Source organism: Pleurodeles waltl, chromosome 12, assembly GCF_031143425.1.
Source record: "Pleurodeles waltl isolate 20211129_DDA chromosome 12, aPleWal1.hap1.20221129, whole genome shotgun sequence".
Taxonomy (NCBI): Eukaryota; Metazoa; Chordata; class Amphibia; order Caudata; family Salamandridae; genus Pleurodeles; species Pleurodeles waltl.
In genome coordinates, this window is record NC_090451.1 from 110,113,691 (window position 1) to 110,119,899 (window position 6,209).

Genomic DNA, 6,209 nt, shown 5'->3' on the forward strand with positions numbered 1-6,209 from the left:
CCACAGTGTCACTCCATGCAACGCGACTGTATGCTACTCAACTCCACAACACTCTACTTCATGCAGTCCGACTCCACTCCTACTAATTCTTTGCCACCCCTCTCCATGACACACTGTTCTCTGACTCTATGTCATCCATGCCACTTCACTCTACACCACACTATGCCACTCTACACCACACTACTTTACTCTATGCTACTCTATGCCATTCTATGCAACCTCACTCCTCTCTACCCCACTCTGCTCTATGCCACTCCATTCCTCACAATGCTATTCAACGCCATGCCAAGGCACACCACTTCATTATATTCCACTGTATTCTATGACACATTACGTCACTCTACTCTTTGCACTTCAATCTACTCCCTTCTATGACCCTCCATTCATCACCACTCCATTGTTTGCTAGTCAAGTTTATGCCACTTCATTCCACACAATGCAACTCTAAAGCAGTATGCACCAAGCAGCTGAATGTGTCTGAAGAGACACCCAGAAAAAAAAAAACAACAATATGTGGGTGCCTGTTCCGAGCCCCTCCTGGCCTGGAGGAGTTTGGTCGGCCGTGGATTAAGTTTTTGCAGTGTTCACTTCCCCGACCCAAGCACTCATAGAACACTTGAGACTTGCAGGGCAGAGTGGTGGATCTTGTTAAGAAGTCTGGGCTTCTTGGTTTATGGGGAGTCTTGTCACTGGAAGCAGAGAGGTAAATATTTGCTGTGATCTGCTACTCAAAGAAAAGACCCTGATCTAACTTGAAAAGATGGGTTTTAAACAAACGCTAAATCTATCCACTCCACGGACACTGTGACCTTTTTTAAGCCTATCAGAGCCACACCAGGGTAGTCTTTTCAGAGCCCAAGTAGCTCGCCGTGATCGTATAGTGGTTAGTACTCTGCGTTGTGGCCGCAGCAACCTCGGTTCGAATCCGAGTCACGGCATTGCAGGTGGAAATGTCACGGCAGTTGGGCAGCATTTTTATTCTCACTTCTTAATATTTACATGAGTTAAGAGCTTGAACCTAATTTCAACGGTGAAATTAAATGTCTTTGAAGAACGTGTTAACAATGTTATTATTTATTTCACCTTTCTGCGCTTTTACGTTTGTGGCGGTCCTGATGTGAAATGTATAAGCTACAGTTTGGTTTCACGGCACCCGGTCAGCAAGAGGGATGGATGTCTGTGTCTCCTGTACCTGCAGCGCCGAGGCTCCTGTACTGACGCGGAGTAGCTTTCAATGTTGAAAGGGATCCTGCTAGTCAAATATCAGTTTTTGCAGCAATTCAGGCCGCGAAGAAAAAAGGTCTAAAAATAAATATTTGTATAGAAAGTAAGACTGAGCTCCCAAGGGTCTGAAAGAAAGAGGCGACGGAGAAGGACACTGAGAGGCGCACTCACCCAATCAGCGTTTGGCTTCATCATCCCGCACCCGACAGATCATCGGGCAGCTAGAGGGAAAGTTTTAAAACTTAAGCCAAGTTTATTAGTCGTGGTCGAATCGTGAATTACACAATTACGCTCCTTTGTGGAATTTGGAGTAATGTGGGGAAAGACATCTACCCAAGAGCGGAGGAAAAGAGCGCGAGCAGCGGCTGTTGTGCCAGTTTTGTTGCATTTAGAGCGATTTTCTTGTGCAAAGTGTATATCAGGTTCCTTTCGGATCTGAGCGTGTATTTTGCACCAGGAACATAGCCTTGTGTAATTCTGTACAACCTTGCATAATGTTGCTGGAATTTCGCGTAATTACACTGCAGTGAGTTACACTGGTTACGCCCATCCCTACATTTGACTCATGTTTAACAGAGAGGTCCGTCCATCCATTGATCCATTCATCTGTCCATCCATCTTTTTGCCTGTGTGCCTGCTTATCTATCTGCTCACCTACCTGTGCGTGACTGTGAACCTGTCTAACAGAGTGTTGATGCCTGGCTGTATGCTTTGTTAACACTATAACGCTCATAGGGACATTGAGGAGGACATCTTGGCGCTATGTTTTTTTTTGGTATGAAGCAACCGTTTTCAAATCCTGACAGTCCACACAAAGTTGATCATATGTGATCCCATTTTCGTACCAACAGCTGCTTCTCTATATACTTATCGGTCCACGTCTATTACTACATGTGCTTTCTATTTACCTTTCTATTTCAATCTGGGTATCTGCCTTACTGCCTATTTCTGCCCATCTCTGTTTATGTTAACACTTTAAAGCCTACATGCTGACTACCAAGGTCTTTGTGGCGTGGTTCTTTCTAAAGCAGGCTCGTGTGATTTACAGCGGTTTCTGTGAAGCTGATTATATCTCATCCATGATTTACTAACAGCTACATACCTGCCTTTCTGTCTACAAACCTGTACAGATGCATCGGTGCATGTGGCTTATTTATGACGATCTGTTTAACCTTCTATCCGTCCTTCTATCTGTGCAACTGTCTTACAGTTCCCCCTCTTTTATGTTGTTACAACACTATTTGTTAAACAAACCTTCACAGTCAGAAGGGCTTCCAGGCGCTGTTATTTATAAAAAAAAACTGCAAAGAACACCAGTTTATGCAATGTTGATGACATTTACTTCACCCCTTTATTGTTGCATTAATGGGTTTTCAAGTCACAAAACGGGTCCCTGATGAAGCCCAAGTGGACTTCTGAGCTGCTGTAGCTCTGTGGGGTCTCCGGCTCTCCTAGGGCCTCAGATCTACCACTACAACACCAGCCTTACCCTAAGTTGTGCAGCAGATTTTTAATTTTTTTTATTTATTGGTATTTCAGATGGTACATATTATTCACAGGATTGTAACAGGTTGCAGAGCTGTATGAATCTCCTTTCCATGACAACTTTTGAACAGTTACCCATTACTGCTATTATATTATGTTACCACCACGCTGAGGGCTGTTCCTTGCATGAATCTGTAAGCAGGCTTGTGATCTGTAGTGTGGGCCTCCTGTGGGTCTCCGGTTCAGTGCTGTATGCCCATGGAGCAGGGTGCTCGGTTCCCACCATTTCCAGCTCTGGCACGTCAGGTACTCATCATCTCTTATTACAACAAATAACAAGCAGGCCAAACAAGTTGCCCAGAAACCGAGACCTAACTACGCATCGTGTGAGTGTGTCTACAGCTGTATGGGGCCCAGCCGGGGGGGGGGGGGAAGGGACCCAGGGGAACCCTCCCCAGTATATGATCTTCCAGGGAGGTCTAGGAGAGGTGTGTTTGTCGTGCTCCTAACTCCGCAAGTTAAGAGGCCCATCTGCATCGTCATCATAGTCATGTCAGGAGTGTTCCATGCTCCCGCCACCTCTGCCCATAGGGGAGCTATCTGTCTGTTCCTCAGCCCTCTCATTTCTTCCCTCTGAAGTGCCCTTTCTTCTGCCTTGCCAAGGAAGTGATGTCTGCTTATAGCACGTGTCCTACTTTTATAATGTTTTCAGGGCACTTCGCCCACTTCATATCTAGCCAAAATCCTTTAGCACTGGGAGACCACGTGTCTGCTGAATATCTTACCTCCACCATTGGGGGTATAAAAGGTGTACTTTGGCTCTGTTGTAAATTATTATATAGGGCTCAATTTGGTTGGGTTGTGAATTGCTGTCAAGCTCTAAATCTCAGAATTCTCTTAGTCACACCTTTTTATGTCTTGCGTACACAGTGAATGTGCTGTGAGACATATTGTTTAGAATTCAGTGGGCTTACCACACGCCCATAGCTTACTTACCATTAATTGTTTTCTATGTCACTCACATTTGCAATATTTCGATTGCTTAGCTCCCATAGACTGAATCTTCCTTTCTTGTGTTCATTCCTCCATGGAGGATGGACCAAGTACATGTGTTCTTTTCGTCTTTCTACAGTACGCTATTTTTTATATTTTAAAAGTGTTTTCGTATCATTCTTGGATGTGCAATGTGCTTTCCAACATTCATGACAAGCATACAGCTTATTTTTCACCCTAAACGCCGTCTCTATTGACACTTTAGTTACTTTCTCACACTGTATTCCTCTGCATGACTATACTCTACTCCCCTCAGTGCCACTGTACTCTACACTGTGCAACTCTATACCACTCCACTCTACTCAGTTCTACTCCACTCTAATCTACATTGTTCCACTCTATCACTCCACTCTATGCCACTCTAATCTATGCCACTCCACTATACGCCACTTCACTCCACTTTATGCTACTCCATTCTATGCCACTCCACCCTGTCACTCTCTGCTATGCCCCTCTACTCCACTCTACTCTATGCCACTTCCCTTCATTCCTCTCTACGCCACCCTACTTCATAGAATGCCACTTTATGTGACTCTATGCCACTCTGCTCTACATCACTCTAGAATACTCAACTGAACTCTACTCTACACAATTCCACTCTACTTTACTCCTCTCCACTCTATGCATCTCCACTCTATGCTACTCTACTCCAGTCTACTGTACGCCACTTTATTTTATCCCATTCTACTCTACGCCACTGTACACCACTCAACTCTATGCCACTCTACTCCGTTGCACCCCTCTCTACTCTACGCTACTCTACTCCATGCTACTATACTCCACTCTAAGCCACTGTACTCTCCACCACTAAGCTCTATTCCACTCTACTATATGCCACTCCATGCCACTCTAATCCACCCCACAGAATGCCACTCTACTCTATGCCACTCCACTCAACTCCATGCCATTCCACACTTTTGCACTCTACCCTACTCTGTGCCTCTCCATTCCACTCCATGCCACTCCACTCTATCCCACTACGCTCTACTCTAGTTCACTCTATGCCACTCCACTTTACTCTCTCCCACTCTACTCTATACTACTTCATTTCATGCCACTTCACTGTACTCCACTCCACTCCATCTCACACAATATCACTCAATGGCACTACATGCGCTCTACTCTATGCCACTCTACTGCACACTACTCTATGCTGTGCCACTCTACACTACTCTCCTGTAGGCCTTTCTACTCTATGCCACTTTTTACTCTGCTCCTCTCTACACCACAGTGTCACTCCATGCAACGCGACTGTATGCTACTCAACTCCACAACACTCTACTTCATGCAGTCCGACTCCACTCCTCCTAATTCTTTGCCACCCCTCTCCATGACACACTGTTCTCTGACTCTATGTCATTCCATGCCACTTCACTCTACACCACACTATGCCACTCTACACCACACTACTTTACTCTATGCTACTCTATGCCATTCTATGCAACCTCACTCCTCTCTACCCCACTCTGCTCTATGCCACTCCATTCCTCACAATGCTATTCAACGCCATGCCAAGGCACACCACTTCATTATATTCCACTGTATTCTATGACACATTACGTCACTCTACTCTTTGCACTTCAATCTACTCCCTTCTATGACCCTCCATTCATCACCACTCCATTGTTTGCTAGTCAAGTTTACGCCACTTCATTCCACACAATGCAACTCTAAAGCAGTATGCACCAAGCAGCTGAATGTGTCTGAAGAGACACCCAGAAAAGAAAAAAACAACAATATGTGGGGGCCTGTTCCGAGCCCCTCCTGGCCTGGAGGAGTTTGGTCGGCCGTGGATTAAGTTTTTGCAGTGTTCACTTCCCCGACCCCAGCACTCATATAACACTTGAGACTTGCAGGGTAGAGTGGTGGATCTTGTTAAGAAGTCTGGGCTTCTTGGTTTATGGGGAGTCTTGTCACTGGAAGCAGAGAGGTAAATATTTGCTGTGATCTGCTACTCAAAGAAAAGACCCTGATCTAACTTGAAAAGATGGGTTTTAAACAAACGCTAAATCTATCCACTCCACGGACACTGTGACCTTTTTTAAGCCTATCAGAGCCACACCAGGAGAGTCTTTTCAGAGCCCAAGTAGCTCGCCGTGATCGTATAGAGGTCAGTACTCTGCGTTGTGGCCGCAGCAACCTCGGTTCAAATCTGAGTCACGGCATTGCGGGTGGCAATGTCACGGCAGTTGGGCAGCATTTTTATTCTCACTTCTTAATATTTACATGAGTTAAGAGCTTGAACCTAATTTCAACGGTGAAATTAAATGTCTTTGAAGAACGCGTTAACAATGTTATTATTTATTTCACCTTTCTGCGCTTTTACGTTTGTGGCGGTCCTGATGTGAAAAGTATGAGCTACAGTTTGGTTTCACGGGACCCGGTCAGCAAGAGGGATGGATGTCTGTGTCTCCTGTACCTGCAGCGCCGAGGCTCCTGTACTGACG

General features: G+C 45.3%; 1 non-coding gene across 1 annotated transcript; it reads left to right on the forward strand.

Annotated features, from left to right (window-relative positions):
- The first annotated feature begins 866 nt into the window (after positions 1 to 866).
- On the forward strand, positions 867 to 938 carry TRNAH-GUG (transfer RNA histidin (anticodon GUG)). The gene has a single exon. It is a non-coding gene; the product is annotated as a tRNA-His (tRNA).
- The last annotated feature ends 5,271 nt before the right edge of the window (positions 939 to 6,209 follow it).